We start from the raw sequence: 24018 nt of genomic DNA on the forward strand, positions 1-24018 counted from the left end.
TTCTAAGATCTTCTCTAACAGAGAGACAAGTGAGAACTATATAACAGAAACTCCATATAAGAGAAGCTAGGAAAGGGAAAGATGTGTCCGAGAAGAGAATCTGAAGGGTGGTGAAGCTAGTGTGATTTTCTGTCTTTATTTGTTAATCATGAAACTTTTCAAGCAGGAAAGCAACAATAGAGGTTATAGATTAAAGTTTGGTGAAGTAGGCTAGAGCTCTTCTGTAATAATTAGACCCCTGGATTTACTAATCTTCCGTGCAGGACTACCTTAGTCCTGCATGGAAGCGGCTGTTTAGGAGCAGGACAGCAGCGTGCCATGCATATTAATGCCTGAGCTCCTAAACTTACACGGTGCATGTAAGAGGGCAGAGGGAGTATCTGAGAGCAGAGCTTTCAGAATATACATGCTCCCGCAATGAAGAATAGCAGAAAGGCCAAAGGAATGAGCGAGACTGCTCAGAGGTGTCTGCATATCCCCAGCAACATTCTCCCAAGTGTACAACAGCAATAGTAAAACAAATCAAATAAACAAACTTATTTTTTTTTTATTATGAATCCGATTAGGTGCACGGGTGTGCCCATTGCTTTGCTACAATTAAAGCAGCTTAAATGGCTGAAGAGGATAACAAGGAAGATATATGCAAATGAAGCAGTATAGCAATAGTGTAGTTGGCAGAACATTTGCCTTACCAGCAGGCATTCCTGGTTCGAGTCACACTGCAGCACATTTCATTTCCCATGGCAAATCACGTTATGACCAATATTTTAGTTGCATAACCTACTAAATAACATATATTTGTGAACTGAAGTACTGCATTAAATGCACATGTGAGGTGTCTGTTTCATAACATTGCAAAGTCCACAGATAAGCACATGTACCCCATACAGTATATGTACACAGGAATCATGGATACAAATGGAAGGTAAAATGTGTAATGAATGGCAATACCATAAAGCTTCTAAATCCCCCACCTTCCCAAGAACCATTAGATATTACTGTCTAAATCAGTGCAATTGTAAGTGGGAGTAAACACTAGTAAGCAAGTGTAAGCACCTATAATCAGTAGTAAGCATATTTAAGCACGAGTAAGTGAGTTTAAGCCCGTTTGCGTGGGGGTAAGCAATGCACACACAGGTTAAGCAATATTGAAGCTAACTCTCTGTAAGCATATTTAACCAGAGGTTAGCATTGCTTAGCCTCACTCAAACCCCTCACAAACCCACTTAAAACTGCTCAAAAGTGCCTTAATCATTCTGTACCCAGTGGCCCTTGTTCTGCCCAGCAACAAAATAAACAGCCTTGCAGGTCTTGAATCTAGGACCCTATACACTATAGTCACAGTAGTTAACCACCAAGCCATCACAGCAGTACAGAAGAATGAGGTATCAGCAAACAAGTCCTCACTATAGTAAAATCAAACTGAACCTGTGAAAGGAATCAGTATACAGTCATATGTTCTATAACCCACTACTTAACATAAATATGTGAACCTCCAGAACAGTAGTAAGCCCAGATGTGAGGTGTAATTGTAATAGAGTGTTGAAGTCCCCAATAAAACAGAAGGACCCCATACAGTGTACGTACACATGAATCATGGATACCAGGCATATATATAAGATGAAATGAATAATAAATCAATGCCAAAAAGAAAATATAATGCAAAGTCTAATGTAAGCAATGCTAATCATTGTATAGGCTAGTTTAGGAGGTGCAAGCAATGTGTAGGCCAGCTAACACAATGTGCCCAGTATACCCCTTTAAACAACGCCAGCCTTAGGTAAGCAGGTTTGCCCATAGCCTAGCCTTTTCAAAACTAGCCAATCATGGAAAAGTGCAGGAAATCAGCCCTACTTAAACCCAACAGGTGGGGATACATCTCATAACTGGTTGTAGCTTCCCCTTGCAGGCACAATGGCAGAAAGGGGAGAAGGTGTGCGCTTCCGGGTGCAGTGTTGGTGCATCCAGGAGTCCAGAATCATGGCAGGACTCCTTGTTAAAGACCAGGAGCCGAGACTGCTACAGGGCCAGTACCAGGGTTCCCAATATAAGGCGGAAGCCTGGGACCGTCTCACCTGTGACCTCACCAGTGTCACTAGCATACCCCGAACTGGTAAGCAGGTCAGGCATCATTATGCTGACCTAAAGCAGTGTAAGGGGGACCTCTTGGAGCAGTGGATCCAAGAGGCTATAACGGCAGGGGCTGTCCCAGCTGTGTGTAATTATCACTCCACTATGTGTGTAATAATTGCCAGCTCATGTATATCATGGATAGGTATGGCTAAATATTCCTCTTATGTCTTCCGCAGCTGCAAGTGAGTGGGCCGCAAACCAGGAAACCCACGGAAGTTGCCTGGAGAGGATGTGATGTGAGACAGGCCAGTAATACTCTTGCATGTTCTGTCGTAGGAAATAAATCTAAAAGTATTAGTAAATTAATTGCCTGTATAAAACCTGTATTGTTTAAGGCAAGTAGTGCATACACCGGAGAATATGGCAGGAAGAGTCTCATATAGTTTGTATGTAAATAAAAGCATAATAGCCTGACAATAAATGTCTAACTGCTGGACTGCATGTGTATACTCTGGTATCATATCGTAATGTAGATTTGCAATCATGTAATAGTACTGTTGTATTAGGCACTGTTACCCACAATGTGCACCATAAAAAGAATGTGTAGGAATGCCTGTATATGACTGGTGTAATCCTCAGAGGCCATTTTGTACAATTGAGGGACACATAGACAGAAAACAGTGAAATAGCAGCCAACAAAATCCATATAGCACATGCAACTGAAATGCGAACTGTCTTATTTTTAGCACACACAGCCATGGTTCGAATCCTGGCAGTGGTGGTAGTCTGCATACATAATCATACCCCCACAACTGTACAGATATGTCCAGAATGTCCAGTAAAGTGGCTCATATATGCTGCCTGTCAACCTGTCTCCCTGGGAAATGAGTGTGATAATCCCAGATGTATAGGCAGCAAAAAGGAAATACAACTGATTGACACACATCTATGAGAACAAAGCTGGCACACTAGCAACTCCTCAAACCTTATGAGAGTAAGAAGCCATGTATGTCCCATTTACAGCCCAATGTTGTCAAGCTGTGGCCAAAGTGTGTACAGTAACAGAGTGAGATGTATGTGCATAATAGTAATGTGGAATCTGGTACTGTGTGGCAACATTCAGGTAGTGCTAACAAACATTTCTCCCACAGGTCTGTCAGATACCAACACTGTGAACAGAAATACAAAAATGATACCCTGTACTGGTGCTGTTTACTTTGGTATTGTAAGGCATTGTGACTGATGCAATTGCTCTGAATAATAAGGTATTAACCTTTCTGTCACCCATACTGTCCTGCAAAATATAACTGTCTAGGAAATCCTGTATAAGAGTGTTGTAATACAAGGTCAGAATCCAAAAACCACAGGAGAATTATAAGACAAAAAGCAGATAGGAGATATACAGCAATATCTGTATAGCACACACAACTCTGATGGACAGTGTTTAAGTTGTAGGAGACACAGCCATGGTCTGAATCCCGGGAGGGGAAGTAGGCCGCATACAGAATTATACCCCACAACTGTACAGCTAAGACCAGAATGTCCAGTATATGGGCCCATATCTGCTGCCTGTCAGCCTGTCCCATTGGGAAGTCTGTGGGATGATTCCATATGTTTAGGCAGCAAACAGGGAATATAACTAATTGTCACACATCTATGAGAACAAACCTGTCACTCTAGCAACTCTCTAAACTGTTATGAGAGTAATAAGACAAGTATGTTCTATCTGCACCCCTATGTTGTCAAGCTGTGACCAGAGTGTGTACAGTAAAAGAGTGAGATGTATGTGCATAATACTAATGTGTAATCTAGTACTTTGTGTGGCAACATTCAGGTAGTGCTAACAAACATTGCTCCCAGAGGTACGTCGGATGCAAACACTGTGCCAAGAAATAAAAACCTTGATACACTGTACTGGTACTGTTTACTCTGGTATTGTATGGAATTGTGAGTGTTGCAGTTACTCTGAACAATAAGGTATCACTGATCACTGTCACCCACACTGTGCCACATAATATAACTGTGTAGGAAAGCTTATATAAGAGTGTGGTAAGTCATTAAAGGTTGAAGAGGGCAATAGTCTAGATATGTCCAGGTTCATCTGCATGTGGACAAGACTTGGCCAGAGTCTGTGCAGAAAGAGATGTACACAACATCAACCCAGAATCTGGGAATATGTGAAGAAACAGTTAGTTAGTGTTAACAAACATTTCCACCACAGGTATACCAGGTAAGAGGTGTATAATGCAGGTAAAACCAGTTCATGTATAAAGATGACAACAGCCATATCACTGTCCAAAGTAAGGCTATAGGGTAATGTGGTAATACTTGTAAGGTACATATAACAGCACTGACTAGGAAAGTAATGTGGACTACAGGAATATACTAGTTATTAATTTACATCTTTCTCCCCCCCACCACCATATCTCCAACAATAAACTACATACCCACCTCAACTGGAATGTAATGACTTCACTGTTCTCATTATGTCCTATTGGTTGATAATTATTTAAATATGTTTCCATGAATGTGCTACATTGAAATATTCCAACATTGGTGGCATGGTGCCATCAATGTACCTGCATGCTGTTGTTATTACCACTGTAGTTCCATATATGCATGTGTTCCGTTTGCTATGCAACTGCTCCATATCTGGTCACTGGGTTAATGGGAATATCTATGCATGCTGTTATGCCTAACCATGGAATGTGTTGACTGTTACTAACCCACATATGATGATAAAATTTAAACACCATAGCATGTTTAGGAAGGCCGGGTCCAGTGGACCTACCTGTCCCACCTCAGCTGGCCAGGGCACCGGGCACCAGCACATCTGAGGTCCAACCTGGGACCTCCTCGTCCATTGGTCCTGCACCACCTTTGGGTGGAACCACCTCGGGGGCTGGGGCTCATCCCCCCTGGGAGCGGGCATGGACAGGAACTTGTCATCCGTTGCCAGATCCGGGTTGTGGTGAGTAGCAAACTCAGCAGGGAAGTTGAAGATCTGTTACACCAGCTTAAGGGCCAGGTGTTGCAACTAAAGGGTTGTCCTGGCACTGTGACTCAGCCCCCAGCACTGCCACCTTCGGGGCTGTGAAGGTGCAGTGGTGACTGCCCATGGGTGGGGACCTCAGTCCCACTGTTTCCACTAGGGGGCTCATGGACTTCCGATTTCCCAACACCTCTCCCCATCAAGGTGTCTACACCCCACATGTGTCATATACTGCCCCTGTATGTGTCTTGTTTGTCTCATCTGTTAACCTACCCAACCTACCTCTCCAATTATACCTACTATCCTTCCCCAGCATCCCACTCTCACCTGAAAAAAAAAGGACAATCTGTTCCCCCAAAGAAATCTTGCCTCATAAATAGCTGTCCATTTCACACATGTGTACACTGGACACATGTAATCTGGTATAATTGGCATCACAGCATATTATTGTTGCCCTCACCCCTCTCTCAGGGGTTTGAGTGTCCAAATCTACCTCCAAATTCAGTGTATATGCACAGCTGTTGCTGTAGAAAAAAATGGGCAGCTATGGACCTTCCTTACACCTGTCCTGCACATCCCTAGCTATTTTCCCTACTGTCTTTCCCTCTTTGTGGCCCTTTTTCACCACTTTCCTATCAACCATTTTTTTCTTTTCTTTTAAAGAAATTAGTAATGGTTTAAGTGGGAATAAACACTTTTATGCAGCAGTAAGCAGGTTTAAGCCTGTTTGCCTGGAGTAAGCAATGCTTACACATGTTAAGCAATTGAGAAGCTAACTAAGTATAAGAAACTGTAACCGGAAGTTAGCAATGGTTACCGCCGCACAAACCCATGCAAACCCGCTTACAAGTGCTTAAAAGTGCCTTAATCACTCTGTATCCAATGGCCCTTGTTCTGCCCAGCAACAAAATAAACAGCCTCTGCAAGGGTCAAACCCAGGACCCTACACACCATAACCAAAGTGATTTACCACTAAGCCATGTCAGATACACATAACCCTTATGTTTTTACAAACATATCATCCAGCCCAGTCATTCAACAGTACAGGGAATGTATTTCAACATGTAAATGTATGTCTGTGTGTGTGTGTGTGTGTGTGTGTGTGTGTGTGTGTGTGTGGGTGTACACAATCCCAAGGGGGTAAAGACCTCAGCTGACACAATGAGATGTAACTGTTACATAACAAGGCATAACTGACACTATCACAATCACACTGACAAACATAACAGTCTGTATGGCAGGAGGCAATAGGCCTGCATTTATCCAAGGTGGATTGTATGGTAATGTACATTCAGATACCTTAAGGCAGCTTACCCCTGATACCCCCACATGTTGTAACAGCCTAGGTTAGTTATGGTGCATCCCCCACTAGACTCAATAAGATAGGGCCATATACCACTGTTATATACACTGGCCTATGGAGTGCATAAGGGCACACATGCATTGTGTATGTGAAGCCCACACATATATGGCCCCAACCACACAGTATGTGTAGGGAACACAACAGCAGTGGACTGATGGCAGGAATAGCAGCATGACATACTCACAGCCAACTACAGAACAACCCCTGACAGCATGTCATATGTGCAAAGCCTGGTATGTAGGTGGAGGACAGAGGCTGGAAAACAGGTCCATATGTGGAAAACTGTTGTCATACACAAAGAAAGTTGCTGGTGTTACAGGATAGTCTGCAACATACCCTTAGTCAGGAATATGAAGTTAGAAACAGAAGTGGATGTAGCCATCTACTGATTGCACTCAACACACACACTGCCAGTGATATATCTGACACAAGACCTGTGTGGTGGACAGACAAAACATAATAGGCACACCTCTGGCCATCAAGAGGATAGGCCCACAGTTGAGAGCTATGCAGACAGACTGCAGTCCAAGTTAAACTAGTATGTACAGACAAACCCTGTAACACCAGTGCTATACAATGCATATAACTTTACTCACACTGCAGTTCTAGAACCTCCTACAAATATGTAGCTGGCCTGAGTGTGCCAGTTCTCCTGTAAGAGGTATTGCTACCTGCTGTCTGTAACACTGATGCCCACACACAGGAAGGATGTCCATCATACAGGAAAGGTAAAGGGGCCACGCCCACATGATGTAGGGATTTATAGTAGTGGCTTGCCATGACAGAGGTACTTGGAAGTACTACACAGCATGCTGCATGCAGGTAGCAAGTGGAGGACATTGATTAGTGCAGAGGCCATAACCTGATCATGTGCATCACCTACAAATTCCATGCTGCAATCTGTGCAAAGCAGCTCATTCCATTTACTGGAGAGAGAGAGAGAGAGAGAGAGAGTGTGCGTATAAGAAAAAAAAAAAAGAAGAAATACCAAACACTCTAGAAGAGTCTGCAGTCCCAGAACAGGTATGTGAAGTATATATGTATGTAATTGACCATAGTACTTGGTCCATAATAATGAGATAGATGACATGGAATGCTTTATATGTGCCTTCAGCTGTTGTAATGATGTTCAGCTGAACAACTGCTAAGGACAATAGAATCTTTCCCTGTGGGTAGTGGGCTATACCCCTCAACCGTGCAGAGCAGCACTGACTGATAAGATGTAAGCCATCATAGTGTGTGTTGTGTAATGGAAAGTATGCATGTTACGTGGCCAATAGCTGGTAGTGGAAGTAATGCCATTATGATGGGCACGTGGGATCCACAGCCCACCCCTTGCAGGATACTCTGGTTAATCTGTATTGTAGCATGCATTAAATGCCATAGGTGTGTAAGAAGGTTACCTGCAATCTGGCCCTACATATACCCCCCCTAATATCAGGCTGTGTCCATATGTGGCACCTGTCTGTGTTGTAGCAAGGTAGAACAGTGCAGCTATGCAGGAAGGTATTGTGAGATTGTGCACCTGATGTCTGAATGTATCCCAAATATAGGTTTGCATATGTGTACATATATACATATATATAATATATATATATATATATATATATATATATATATATATATATATATATATATATATATGGGTTCGAGTTATAATTTTGAAATACTGGAATCCCGACTTTCAGTATTTCGAAATTATCATACCAAAGCCTTGAAATTCTGAAACATCAGAAGTGTGAAATTCAAAATAACGAAGTTCGGAGCTTCTGGTGTTGCGGTGTGTGAATGCATAGGTGTCAGTGTAGGTAAGTATGTATGAGTGTGTTGGTTAGGGGCTTTTGTATATGTTAGTGTGTGTTTTTGCTGTGGTGTTTTTGTGCAAGGGGCTGTGAAATGTGTGTGTGAATTACCTTTGTGTGTGTGATTGTGCGATCTCAGAGTTAGCATAAATAAATAGGGGGGGTGTTGCGGTGTGTGAATGCATAAGTGTAAGTGTAGGTAAATACATATGAGTGTGTTGGTTAGGCACTTTTGTGTATTTTAGTGTGGGTTTTGGCTGTGATGTGTGTGTGCAAGGGGCTGTGAAATGTGTGTGTGTGTGAGTTACTTTTGTGTTTGTGATTGTGTGATCTCGGAGTTAGTATATATAAGTAGAGGGGTATTGTGGTGTGTGAATGCATAGGTGTACGTGTAGGTAAGTACGTATGAGTGTGTTGGTTAGGGACTTTAGTGTATGTTAGTGTGTGTTTTGGCTGTGATGTGTGTGAGCAAGGGGTTGTGAAATGTGTGTGTGTGAGTTACCTTTGTGTGTGTGACTGTGCAATCTCAGAGTTAGTATATATAAGTAGGGAAGTGTGGGGGGTGCAGTGTAGGGTTGTTTGTGGGGGGAGATTGTGTGCATGTGTATGCGTGTGTGTATTTGCACTGTAGGTTCGTGATTTTAAATTTCACGGTTATGGGGTTTCGGTATTTAAAGGTTTCGGCTATAGAATTTCGAAATACTGAAATTCGGGATTTCAGTATTTCAGGATTCTATAGTGAACCCATATATATATATATATATATATATATATATATATATATATATATATATATATATATATATATATATATATCTATATATATATATATGTATGTATGTCCACAAATATAAAGATACCCATGTGTAGACATATATATGAGCACATGTATACAGCATCACATATATCTACACATAGGTTCATAGGTAGGTACTAGGCTATCTGCCCGAAGGCATTTATAAGCCTAGCCAGAACGTGTTGGCTTTTGCTGCCCCTTTAGATTAGTTCCCTGTGCCTCTGTCCAGCAGAGCCACTGAAGTGATCCCCGAGGTAAACTTTCTGTTTCCCATCCACTCGTCAAGATTTCTTTTGAAGAGTGTTAGCGAGGAGCTCTGCCTAATGTAGATTGGGATCTTGTTCCAAAGCATGGGAAGTCTCTGGGACAGGAATCTATCCCTCCAGCATGTCCTATTTATTGTTGTGGTGAGGTTTAGATCCCCAGAGCGTGTGGCTTGCGGGGATAAGGTTTTCTTTAGATGGAGCATGTCCATCAATTTTGGATTAGACATGGCCTTGTATGTCAGGCAGAGATCACCTCTGAGTAGGTGGTATGCAACCGAATACAGCTGTAATTTCTTCAGTCGAGCTGCATAGGGCATCTGTTTGAGGCCAGTGATTCTCTTGGTGAGGTACTTCTGTGGTAGTTCCAGCTGTTGCAGGTGTCTTGTAAGGTACATCCCAAATGGGGCTTGGACTCTATGATGGATATGATGAGTGATGAGTAGAGGGGCACAATGACCTCTTTTGATCTGGATGTGAATCCTTTTGTGATTAGGTGGGCCATGTAGAAGGATTTTCTAACCACTTTGGCAATGTGATTATCAAAGGTGAGATTACTATCTACTTGGGTCCCTAGATCCCTTATTATGTCTTCCGTATTTAGGGGGCTACCACCTATGTGGTAGTTTGTGGGTACTTTGTTTTTTCCAAAGGGGATGACTATGCACTTTTTGGCATTTAGCTTGAGGCCATGATTTTGACACCAGGTATCTGTTTCAGTGAAACCCTTTTGGAGGATGTCTGTGTCAGATGGAGAGTCAATTATAGCCCCTAGTTTGCAGTCGTCTGCAAACTTGTTCAGCCATAGTCCTCCTGTGCTTGCCTGTACCTCTAAGAAGTATATGCCGAACAGGAGGGGTCCTAGGACTGAGCCCTGGGGAACTTCACTTGTAACCAATTTTGAGTCGGGCCTAGCTCCTGCAACTCTCACCATGTGGGTTCTGTCCATGAGCCAGTTGGCAATCCATCTTGTGATGTAGGGGTTTATGTTCTGGCTGGTGAGCTTGTCTATAATACCAGAATGGGGAATGGTGTCGAAGGCCTTTGCGAGGTCTAGGTAGGCTGTGTGTACCATCTTTCCCTCATCTATAGCCTTGGTAACTGTCTCAAAGAAGTCCATCAGGTTTAGGAGGCATGATCTGCCCTTAACAAAGCCGAACTGGGTAGGGTCCAGTGTTTGGAGGGTCCCACTGTCTCTGTTAATGAGTTCCATGATGATGCGCTCCATAGCCTTGTAGACCAAGCAAGTCAGGCTTATAGGGCAATAGTTCCCAGGGTATGTTGTGGCTCCACCTTTGTGGACCGGAATAACCGCTGCTGTGCGCCACTCTATGGGTACGTAACCTGTGGAGAGGCTGAGTTTGAACAGTGTATTTAGTTGAGGGGTTAGTTTGTCTTTGAGCTCATGTAGGACACAGCTTGGGACACCGTCCGGTCCCATTGATGCTGTGTTTTTGGCTTGGGAGAGGGCTGCTTTAACCTGAGTGACTGTGATTTCAGGGACTCTACATTCTTCTGGTATGGTTATAGGCCCTCTTGGGGGTGAGAGGGGGGTGAGGTTTGCGCTGAACCTGTCTGCCAGGATGTTGGCGATATCGGTCAGTTCAGTGTATTTTGTGCCATTCTGCACTAACTCCAAGCAGATCTGAGCATTGCCACTTAGATTCTTGACATAGATAAAGAATGCCTTGTGGTTATCTTTGGAGTCCTTGGCAATTTTTCTTTCATAGCTTGCCTTGGATGATTTTATGAGGGATCATAGTTTCATGCTGATACTGATCGGGAATGTCTTCCCTTCTTGGGATTTTACTCTATTCTGTACTAGTTTCCTCCTTCTATTGTATAGCTTGTTTATGGCAGGAGTCCACCAGACTGGTTTCCTTTTCTTGGAGGAGTGAGTCTTGGTTTTGCTTGGGATGGCATGATCCATGCATTCTTGTAGGTGCCCGTAGAATGCATTAGTAAAGAATTTTGCAGCTTGGACAGCGTTATCCTTCAGCATGGGGGCTTTGAAACTTTCCACCTCAGTCTTAAGTAAAGTGAAGTTTGTTTTTGAAAATTTTTTCACTGTGGTTTTCTTGTCCGTGGGTGGGGGCAGAATGTGGATATCCAAAGTGATTTGTTTATGGTCAGATCTAACCAGCAAGGGGTTGACCTCTGGTATGGAACACCGGTCACCCATGTTGATGATGACCAGGTCCAATATGTTGTCACCTCTGGTGGAGGTGTTGACCAGATGAACCAGGGTGTTTGAGTTTATAAATTCTAGGAAATGTTGGGTAAGGAAGTTAGTACATGAGTAGTTCTCCCAGTTAATGTTTGGATAATTGAAATAACCCAATAATAGGGTGTTTGGTAGGACCTTTATGTTTCCCAGTGTTTCCAGGAATGTGGAATGGGGGTCCTGGGACATTTATTTATTTATTTTATTTTACATTTGTTAACCGGGAAATTCCGACTGGACCAGGTCCATTTTCAGTGGAGGCCCGGGGAGAAAAGCTCCAACATCAAGTTATACAAATACAGTACATCCAGCATGATACACAAAACAGGTTACATCATGTATGCTGAGCATAGTAATATAACAAGAATTAATAAAAACACTCCAGGTAAAAGATATAGAACATGGGTAAAAAGACAATGTCAGTCATACTTTGGTAAGAAAAGAAAATATATCAAGTAAGATTCTACAGTTAAAAGTACCCTTTCAGATGACCAAGCCTACAGGGATCAGAGCTCCAGCATGTGATCAGAGAGGAATTTGGGGAGTTAATAGTAGTATGGGTAGGGTTATGTGATACAAGGGCATAACCATGTACTAAGAAGGTGCGATTTGAGGGAGTTTTTGAATATGGATGTGGAGGGGCAGTGGACACAGATAGGGAAGAGAGTTCCAATTTCTGGCAACGGTGTGGGAGTAGACCGCTTTCCTGCATTATTGTTAGCCTTGGTGATGGAGAGGAGAGATTTTTCACTGGATCTTAGGTATCGGTTTGTAGTATAGATAGTAAGTAGGTTGGATAATGAGGGGGTTTTTTCAGGATATTTGAGAATATTGTAGGCTGTGCCCAGCTGGTGATAGTTAAGTAGCTGTGGTAGCTCAAGCCATTTTAGTTCTTTTAGTGCAGCACAGTGATGGGTTCTATAGGTTGAGTTAGTAGCAAACTTGGCTATTTTATTGTAGCATGATTCTAGTTTGTCTAGGTCACATTGTCTGATTTGGGTAAAGATTGGTGCTGCGTATAATAGAATTGAGAGGAGGTGGCTTTGTGCAAGAGTGACTCTTGCTTTTTGTGAGAGAAAGGACTTATGCCTGTATAGGGAGCCTAGTTTTTTGTGTACTAGTTTTATGGTATGTGAGATGTGAACATCAAGGTGGAGATTATTGTCTATTTCAATGCCCAGAAGTTTGGTGTGGTTAGAAGGGGAGATGGTGGTGCCGTCATTAGAGGTTATGGTAAAGGAGAGGGTTTTTTTTGATCTATTAGGGGTAAATAGTAGCAGTTTTGCCTTTTTGGGACTTAGAGTTAGTTGGATCCCAGATATCCATTTTCTACTGAGATAAAGGTATCTTGAGTGAGTGTAATGAGGGTGGTGGGAGATGAGGCGGAGCAGATCAGAGTTGAATCATCTGCATATTGTATGAGTGTGGCATGTTGTGTAGAGCATTTGAGGTTATTTGTGAAAATAGAGAACAACAGCGGGCCCAGTATAGAGCCCTGTGGGACACCTATGGTGGCTGGAAGTTGTGTAGACAGAGTTCCTTTCCACTGGACTGATTGTTGCCTGTCAGACAAGTAGCTTCTGAACCAGGCCATAGTAGAGGAGGTGAAGGATAATGATGTTAGTGAGTCTAGTAGAATGGAGTGGGAGACCATATCAAATGCTTTTGAGAGGTCTAGGAAAATGGCTGATACATATTTGTTATCATTCCTGTGAAGGTTTATATAATTAGTGAAAGATAAAAGGGCTGTGGTAGTGCTGTGATGTGGACGGAAACCGTGTTGTGTGGTAGATAGTAGATTGTGTGTGTTAAGAAATGTCATCACTTGCAAGTGGATGTATTTCTCAAGAATTTTGGATAAGGGGCAAAGGATGGCAATAGGTTGGTAGTTGGAGAATTCATAAGAATTACCTCCTTTATGGAGAGGAATGATGCGAGATACTTTCCAGAGTTTGGGTATGTATGATTCTAGTATGGAGCGGTTGATAAGGATGGAGACAGGATATGATAAGGAGTCACTAGCCATTTTTAGGTATGCAGCAGGTATGTTATCAGCTGCTAGTGTGGTTGGCTTTAGTTTTAGGAGGAGTTTTTGATAGTTGAGGTGGGCACTGGTGATAGGCTGAAAGAGGGGTGGTGTGGAATAGGTTATGTTGTGACTGAGGTAGAATGTTTTTGGTTATTTGACTGGACAGGGCCAAGATGGATTTAATAAAATGGTTATTAAATTGAGAAGCTGTGTCTAGGGTATTGTTAGTAGAGAGGGGTGCTGGGGTTGTGGTTTTGCCTGGCTTTAGTAGGGAGTTAATGGCATGCCAGAATTTTTGTGGACTATTTGAATATTTCCTTTGGGCGCTAAGAAAATAGTTTTGTTTGTTTATTTTGGATTCAGCCTTGGCCTTGTTTCTAAGCTGTTGATAGTATTGTCTGGAGCTAGGGGTTTTGTCAGTTTTCCAGATTTTCCACGCTTTATCTCTAGCTTTTAGTAAGGCTCTGGTGTCTCTATTTAGCCAGGGTGCGTAGTTGGCTTTAACTCTGATCTTTCTGCTGGGAGCTAGACTATTAAGGATGTTAGAGAAGGTTGTATTGAAGTAGTCTACTGCCTGGTCTAACCCAAGTGTCCGTAGTGGTTCCCAGTTGCAGTGGCTTAGGACAGTATTTAGGTATCGTGGTGTAAGGTTACGGTCATCTCGTACAAATTTGTAGACTACTGGTTTGGGATGATTGGAGTGTTTCTGGAGTAGGAAGGTGGGGAGATGATCACTTAAGTCATCTGGGAGGCAGCCTACTGTATAGTTTTGTTTGGGATAGTTGGTTAGTGTCTAGTCCAGTATGGATTCTCTCTGTTTTCTCATCTATTCTAGTTGGTGCTTTAATTAGTTGAGAGAACCCATATAGATTGATATGTGTAGAGGGACTGCTGGAGTTACAGGTTGCCCAGTCAGTGTTAAGGTCTCCTAGTAGGATCGTTTCCTGAGGTAGATTGTCCTTTGTCCAGTGTAGGATGTCTTCTATTATGAGCGAGTTGTTGCCTGGAGGTATATAGCAGCATATTATATTAATCTTCTTGGTGTTTCTTATGGATAGGACAGAAAACAGGACTTCAGCAGTTTGAAAAGTGGGTGGTGTGGTGTGCAGGAGCTGGAGGTTAAGGGTGTTTTTAAAGAGAATGGCTACTCCTCCTCCTTTCCTGTTTGTTCTATCAGATCTAAGTGTATTATACCCTAGGGGAAGAAAGACTTCATCTTGGATACTGGGTGTAAGCCAGGTTTCTGTAATGGCGAGTATATCAGGGTTGTAGTGGGCTATGAATGCATGTAGGTCTGTTAGCTTATTGGTAATACTTCTTATGTTGAGATTTAGGATTAGCAGGTCAGATGTTTGTCTAGCTGAGAGGGACCTGGATTTGGGTGAATGTCACCAGAGGTTAGCAGAATTTGTAGGAGTGTCAGTATGTGTTTTTAATATTAATTGTTTGAGCTTGGTCTATGAGAGTTTTTCTTAGTGTGATGAGATGGTGTAATATTTGTTAGTGAGTAATATGTAGTTGTAAGATTTATGATTGTAGGGCAGATGTAGAAGTCTGAGTGAGTTTGAGAGGGTGGGCTAGTGTGGGTAGTGTGATAGCAGTTGTGCAACGGTAGATCTGTTTGTAAGGAAGTTAGGAAGGTTAGCGATAGTAGAGCTAGTGATAGGGATGTGAGTGTGGGTAACATGATACTACTTTGAGTGAGAAGTACAACTAGGATTCCTGGTTGGTTGTGTGTGAGGGTAGAGTTGTGTTGCCTGGGAATGTGTTTTGGGAGTGGGATATAATTGGATTGGGGGGTGGGGGGAGGTAGGATGAGTGGGTTGGGCTAGTTGTTAGGGAATTAGGGGTTGGACTACTGGTCAGGTGATTAGGGGTGGTGATCTGTAGCAAGCTACAATTTGAATTGCAGTTTTTCCGATTGTTAGTTGGACGTGGATGATCTCTGAAGCATCGTGCTGTGCCACTAACCTGGAGGTGTGGGTATCCTTGATGAATATGGATACGCCCCCTTTTGTATTTCAGTTTGGGTTCTGTGGCCAAAATGTATGGTACGCGTTGTAGCCTGGTAGTGCTGGGGTGCTCTCTGGATCCTTAAACCAGGTTTCTGTTGCTGCACATATATCGATTTTCTCCATACTGAGGAGTGCCTCGAGTGCATGCATTTTGAGGTTCAGACTTCTGGCATTGAGTAGCACTACCCTCGGTTTTTTGTTACTTGTGCTATTTACAGCGGTAGGTTTGTCTTTTGAGCCTTGCCTAAAAAAGGCACTATGGGGGTGGCAAGAGCCTTGTCCAGTATTTGAAAGTCTAAGGGTGACAGGTGCAAGCCATCTCTAGTGCAGCAGCATGGCCTGTCAAGCATGTCATCCCAGATGGACAGACACTGGATCCCCTTTGAATGACACCAGAAACTTAGCCAATTGTTGAAATTGAGATTTTTTTTCTTTATACCGTGGTATCATTCTTGGTGAGGGCAGGATGCTACTCAGGGTCAGGGTCATACCGGCCTGGGCTCCGTGATCAGAGAGCTCTTCCATGTCTCTTTTTATGTAGTCCAGAGAGGTACGGCTCAGGTCATTCACACCAACTTGGACAATGACAGAGTCATATTTGTACTTGTTCTGTAGTGACCTGAGTGCTTGTGTTATGTGGCGGATCCTGGCGCCCGACAGGCAGCTAACAGTAACATTCTCCTTATTCAGCCTAGTGAGTGGGACGTCAGTGTGCCTGACTATAGATTCACCTATTACTAGTATGTTGGGTATGTTATTTTGCCTTAAGGGCTGTGATTGCATAGCACACTGTTTTTTTGAAATATGTGTTTCATGGTTTGTGTTGGGGGGTGGAGGTTGCTTGGATGTTTGCTTTGGAGGTCTCTGTTGGTTTTGCAGATTTTTATTTAAAGCCTCCGGGTATGTTTTCATGTATTTATGTATGTTTTTTTCCAGTGCTGCTTTAATGTGTTTATGTGAGACTGGTGGTGTGATGCAAATATTTCCCTTCTACTTTTGACTGTCTGATCCAGTCTTGGGATGAGAGAGCTTAGCCTCCAGTTTGGCTGTACAATTGCATCTCTTTCATGTATTAGTGTTTGGTGATAGGAGGAGAGGGTTGTCTGTGTACATGAGGCAGTTGTAACATTGCCTCAAAATGCCCAGATTCACCAGTTGGACTGGAGAGTACACCTGAAACTGCCCTTTGGATATGCCTGGATAGGTACAGTGAACTGTTTTACTGGATGGCTGGTAAGGTCGAATAGAGAGCCTTGTCCTTCTGTACAGTACAGGAGAGTCTAGTGCTAGGGTTTATAAGTGCTTGCTATAAGTTTTGAGTAAGTGCCAGGCTGAGAAATGAGTGGCTTGAGTGCTTAAGTTGAAAGTTTTTCTAGTTCCAAGGGAATAATTGAAGAGGAGACTTTGTGGAGCTGGGAAAAGTTTTACCCTAGCTAACCGGTGCTGCCCGGCGTGCAAAACTGGGCAAATACGGTATTTATAGCATGGAAATGAAAGAGATAGAAATTAGCCCAAAATGGCCAATAAACTACTAATTTCTGGGCTGAAACCACTCCTCCAAGGACAGACAGGCTGCTCAAAGCTCCCCTCTTTCACAGGTGAACAGAGAACTTCCTTCTATCCAAGTAAGGTATGGGCAAACACAGAGATTTGTAACACAGCCCTGAATTCAGCACTAACCTGAACACTGGACTATACTAGCTTAGAAAGGTGGTAAACAAGTGTATATATATATATATATATATATATATATATATATATATATATATATATATATATATATATATATATTTTTAGAAAATAAAGCAGATACACTCAAAACCCTTTAAATGCACAGAAAAGGATACTAATTGTTATATATAGCTGATTAGGGTTGTAGTCAATGCCACTAGTAATAAAATAGGAAGAAACACAAATACAGTAAAAGCAGATGAATAAAGTATATATATATATATATATATATATATATATATATATACATATATATATATATATATATATATATATATATATATATATATATATATATATATGTATATATATATATATATATATATATATATATATATATATAAAAACAATAGAAAATTAACAAACTGATTTAAACAAGTTACCCAATTCAAAACTTAGCCCTGTTCCAGCAGTCTTCAATCAGACAAGTTCTAACTGCACACTCCTGCTTACTAGGGTTCAGGGTAACCTTCTCCAAAAAAGATGGCCTGGATCAGTGCTCAAGTTATACAAACAAAGTTAGATTCAGCAGGCCTGAATCTGGTCTATGCTACAGCAACAAGCCACACCAATTTCAGAAAGAAACAGTTCAAATAAGCAGGCACATTAAGCCTGTGACCAGATATTCCCAGCTCAGAAGGGCAGAATCCAGCCTCTCCTCCCACAAGAGTGCAGACCACAAACCTTGTCAATGTAGAATAACTGGCGTGAAGCCCAAGTGCTTAAGCCAAAATGAATACACTTTTAGAATAGCAGACACTGGGCCTTCAATCAGCAGTTCTCAGCTTAGAAGGATGTAAGCTACCTGTCCTGCCACAACAGTGCAGAGCACAAACCTTCTTAATGTAAAGCAGCCTGTATATAGATATATACATATATGCACATGTCTACATTTATACAAACACACACAAAAACATATATATATGTAAATACATGTCTCCTATATTACTACCACAGTGCTGCATGCTATGTGTTTGGAAACAGCACACATAGCAATACACACAGATATCTACAGCTGTCAGTGTGTGCAACATGGATGAGTATGTCACATGTGAACCCCTTGTTGGGACCACATTGCCCTTATCTGTGAAGTATGGAATGGAAATATGGGGAAGTATAGCAGGTATAGTTGTGGAGGTGGTCAGGGATGGTAGATACAGAGGACAGTCTACAGGGGTGGTATGTGACATGTGGTGGCTAAACACCCTGGATGGTGTGTGTGGTGTGTGATGTGGACACCCCATAAGCCCCAATATGGACACAATGGGTGCAAGCCTCCCATTCACTGCTACTTACAACAGCAGTCCATGTTCTGAAGGGCCTGGCTTGGAGGCTGAGCAGGAGGAGCATGTTGGCCCTGTGAATGTGTACTGGGTGCCTCAGAGTGATGTAGCACATCCCACACGTGTCTGTGGAGCCTGTTATGGAACAGACCCTGAATCTGCCCTCAGGGGACAGGAACATGTCTGTGTGTGCCCCTGGTGGGGGACAACATCCCCTGGGTTGGTTCCACCTGATGGTATTGCTGGACCAGTACATGAGGCGGCCCCAGGGTGGGACACACATGTGATATGGCTGGGTAACATGGGCAGATGGGTTTGGAGAGGTGGTTCTGCTGGGCAATAGTACATATACATGCTATTGTGTCACTGTTATAGAACATATGTTGGTAGTAACAGTCTACACAATCCAGGAACATGTCCAACAGCATGCATAGATATCCCCAATAGCACAGAATGTCAGATGTGCAGCAATCACAAAGCAGCCATACCACAAGCATATATGGAACCATAGTGGCCCTGACAATGGCACGCTGGTGAATAGTCTGTAACAGGCCAGCAATGATAGTGTCCACACAGGGAACATGGCTACAAACACATAGCACAAAGTGTGGTACAATACAATATCTGTCCCACTGGTAGGTAAGCTGTAGCCATACCTAATGAGTTGTGTGTACAGTTTATTGTCGCTGATATGGTGGGGGGGGTGACAGAGATGTGTATTAAGAACTGTGGTAACCTTGCTGTATGAGTTGCTCAGACCTGTTTCCATCTTTATGTCTTCCAGGCAAGATGTCACATGCATGGCTACTATCTTATTCAGCTACTGAAAATGAAGTAGTGTTAACCTATTTAATCCAGCACTACCCTGTCCTGTTTTTGCCATGCCTTCCATGATCAGCAGGAGCAGACCGCCCTGTGGAATGACCTAGCCCACATTGTCAGTGATGTCGGACTGCACAACCGCAGTTATGACCAGGTCCGGCAATATTGTTCTGACCTGCTTCGCAATGCCCATTGGTGTACTGCTGCAGTCTGTGGGGATCACCTCGTCATGTGGGGGGGGCATGCCATCCATCCCCCCCGTCATGTGTGGAGGAGTGCCTGGCCAGCCTCGTGGCACCTGCCTGTCTGGACACACCAACCAACAGACACCTTTGTGGAGGTGGATGCCACCCACACACTGGCCGAGGAGCATGCAGGTAAGGCCATAGGGCACATCCATAGACCACTTTTGCGAATACATCCACATCGTTACAGGTAGATCGTGCATATCTGACATGTCATAGATATATTTTGTTGCTGCATAGTAGTGATAAACAGATGTCCATATGTGGTAGAATTGTGGAAATGTACTGTTGATGTATTGTAATACTGCACCCACCCTGTAGCACTGCCACAGTTGTGGCCACTGACTATGCATCTCTCACCTTCTTATGTAGGACCTCCTGGGATACCACCAAGGCAGCAGCTAGTAGCTGGTGATTATGGTTTATGTAGATGATTGCCAATACACCAGGCATGTAATGGCATGGTATATGCCATGCATGCATCTAACACACCTGCCCAAAATGCATGCAGTACTTGTGCACGTATTGTTGCTGTGAAATGCACGGCATCACAGGGGTGACCATGATGGGGTATTGGAAAGGTAAGTCAGACACCTGCATGATAACTAACATCTTGTCATTGTGGAAAGTGTCCACAGGGAGTAACATAATGATGGGAGACATGGCCTGCAGTAGGGACATGTTTGGAACAACACCCATATACAGTGCAACACCAGTGTATATACCTGTAAGACAATGGCAACTGCTGCAGAAATACACAATGGCATAAGGCATTACAGTGGTGCACATTATCAGCTGGGACTAGGCTGAAACATGTGGTGTTCATTGTATGGGACACTGCAAAGTGACATGCATGTGTAGGGCTTACTCGTCATGTATCTGCAAAAAGGCTGAAGGAGGGGGAGGGGTGTCAGCATGACACACCAGTGCACTGCAGCAGGGATCTTAAGGATGCTAAGAATGGCTGTATCTGCACATAGTGAGGTTCAGGACCGATGGCACGCATAACCCTATCCCCACAGCAATAGTGATGGCAGTGAGGAAACACCAAGGGATGTGCACATGAGTAGACCTTGCAATCATGCAGAATAGGGGGACATGTGTAGAGCAGACTGAACATACACTGGCAAATGCAGATGGCCCATGCTGGTATACCCCTGCAAGGAGTAGTGACTGCTGTAGTACACACAACAAGAGGTGCAACAAACTGTCATGATAAGGGTGTGCACACATATGGCCACATGGTGTCTATGCATTGCAGTCAGCATCTGCACACCTAACACATTCTGTAGACACTGCATGTGAAAGTCGAGGATATATGTCACATATCGGGCTCACGTACTGCTAAGATATGCGATGATGTGGTCCCATGGCAGATCAAGGATGGGTGCATCATATCAATAAAGGTGTGTACACCCCCCCATAACCATGGTATGCTCTGATGGTTGTCAGTGTAAGAGTATTGGATTGGTCATACATGGTCCGCTGATGTTGAGAGCTGTGCATCAGACATCAGACATTCACAAATTACATCTGTCCACATATCATACCAGGTATGTGTTGCTGGAAAACATAGGGGCTGTGAGCATTAAAGCTGACATAACCGACACAGTAGTACACATTCAGCAATGGGCTGTACACCTGTGAGGTGTGGTACACAGTACATGGCAGGGTGCAGATCAGGTGCACAGAAATACCGTGTTCATGGGCACAGTGGTATCCAGGGGAAGGGGCTTCACATAGTGACACAGCACATGCATCACACACATGTATACTGTTGCCAGCATGGATCGACTATAGCTGCACTGCATGCTGATGGGTACCATATGTTATGCATGTTGACAGAGGGGTAATAGGAGGACTGTGTGTACTATCATTGTGCAACCTCACCTGTATCTGTGTGTGCATCCTGGTGGGTAGTTAGCTTGTCAGTAGGGTCACACAGGTGAAGTGGAGGGAGGATGATGCATGTAGGATGCTTGTGAGTGTGTTTGTGTGGCTGGCATGTATGCGCATGTGTGATTGTGGGGTGTTCATACTGCAGTACCTCCCTCTGGGATCATGCAGTACATGTACATGGACTGCCACATTACACACCAGGAATAATTGTCATGTGTGTAATCGCAGGACAACTGATAGTATAATATGGTCTGTAGCATGGAACAGGCATTGAGAGGGAAGGTAAACACCAGGTACACCCTTAATATCGCATTCAGCAGAGATGTCACCTACAACTCATGTATGTAGCACTACAGATGCATTGGGGAAGTACTAGTCAACACCAGGGAGTGTGTCCAAATATTACAGTTGTCACATGATAGGCTGAAGAAGCAGCATATCTGGCATGTACTGAGCATTACATACACATGACACACCAGTGCATGATATTATAGATATAACATAGTAGCCCACACATATAGGAGCCATGTTCATGATGTCCAGACATACAGAGGGTGCATACCGATTGACAGCAGTGAGGCCATGTGAAGCCACTACACACAGGTCAGGCAGGTAATGTAGTAACAGGTTTTGTGTTGTGACTGCTTGTGTAGGCATTTAGAGGACTGATATGTTAATGAGTGGTATCAATGTGTGTATGTCAACAAGTGTGATGCAGGATGGGGTACCACATGGACATAAATGTGGGACTATTTGTAAAGCCATGGACAGGTAGGTAGTATGGAGGGGTGTGTGTGTGTGTGTGTGTGTGTGTGTGTGTGTGTGTGTGTGTGTGTGTGTGTGTGTGTGTGTGTGTGTGTGTGTGTGTGTGTGTGTGTGTGTGTGTGTGTGTGTGTGTGTGTGTGTGTGTGTGTGTGTGTGTGTGTGTGCACTGTTAGGCAATGCTGCACAGGTTTTAAAGTGCGTTTATTGTTTTACCCCACAAGTGGTAAGGTGGGTCAGGGTACCTCCTGCATGCATTCTGATGTTGGTGTCCATACAGACACTGAAGATGATGATAGTACTGTTGAGGCACAGGTGGGGTTGTCAGGGGCCAACACTACACCAACATTTGACACCCCCCTTTTAGCCACCACAACTCCACACACAGTTTCAGTGCCTATACATACCCCATCACCAGTGGCCACAGTGGAGGGAAAGCTGGCATTTGGTGGCAGTGCACAGGAAAGTGTGGTAACCATGCCTACTGTGTCTAGTCACCACATAGGCAGATTTCCCAGGGTGCTCATGGTAGGGCCACTGGGCATCATGCTCCTGGCAGAAGCGAAATAGCTGGTACCAGCAGGCACATGTTCCAGGCGGTCATGGTGGCAGAGGCACGTATGGAACATTACAACAGACAGGGCATGAGGCTGCAGAGGGCTGCTCTCACATCTGCAAGTGACAACGTCCATGAACTGGTTGGTGCCATCTGTGTGTTAACTGAGTTCATGGATAGACAGTCTGGTAAGATGATGGCCCTCATCAACCGTGGTCTGTCCATGCTTGAACATGTGGTGGGAGTGCGGCGATGGCTGTGTGGATGTAGGCCAGCAATGCCAACAGCTGGCAGTCAACATTTATGTGCTAGGACCAAGGGGCTCCTGTAGTGGCAGTACCAGCTCTGGTACTGTGGAAGGGTGCTGTACACACCACAGCAGGCCATGCGCATGTGGTCCTGGCCAATCCCAAGAGGGGCCTGTTACCAGTGGACATTTGTCATCAGCAGGTGAGAGTAGCACATCAAGGCCTGTACCTGGACATGCCCATGGAACCCCTGGCCGGCACAGTCCATGTGTCCTTGGCTGGAGGCAGTGAACTGCACACCCTGCCAGGTATGGTGTGCAGCTATCCATAAACTCCTGTATAGGGCAGCTACATGGGAGAACTGTGTGCATGCATACCCACACACTATACAAACACACCTAGGGCTACCCCATACTTACACCCACCACAGCACCACACCCAGCTCACTGCAGTACACCCCTTACCCACACACATGGTGTCAAATGTATGGCCCACCCTGGGCCTCTGGCAAGCCAACATCACACCCTGTGCATATAATGATACCTGTGCCACATCCCTGTCAACCATACCATCAATGTAGGGATAGGCTAATATGGTTCTGATGCACATGGTGACTGTACTACAGTGTACCACAGCACTGTAGTGTAACATGTAAGGAGTAAAGTATAATGCATATATGGCACGTAGTGTAGCCATCCAGCAATGATGCATTATAGCTGTTAGTAACACTGGTTGGTTGTGGTCTCTAAAATGTTAGCCATTTGTGTTGTAGGTGTACATGTGTCAGCACGAGGATGGTCTGCAGTCATATTCAAAAACAGGGTATGGCACTGTGGTGACATCATGGCTGTGACATAACTGGGGTACAGTTGAAAACATGTCACAGGTTACTAAAACGGTTATTGCCTGTGCCAC

This window comes from Protopterus annectens, chromosome 3.part0, assembly GCF_019279795.1.
Source record: "Protopterus annectens isolate FY-2018-M chromosome 3.part0, PAN1.0, whole genome shotgun sequence".
In the NCBI taxonomy this organism is placed as follows: domain Eukaryota; kingdom Metazoa; phylum Chordata; order Ceratodontiformes; family Protopteridae; genus Protopterus; species Protopterus annectens.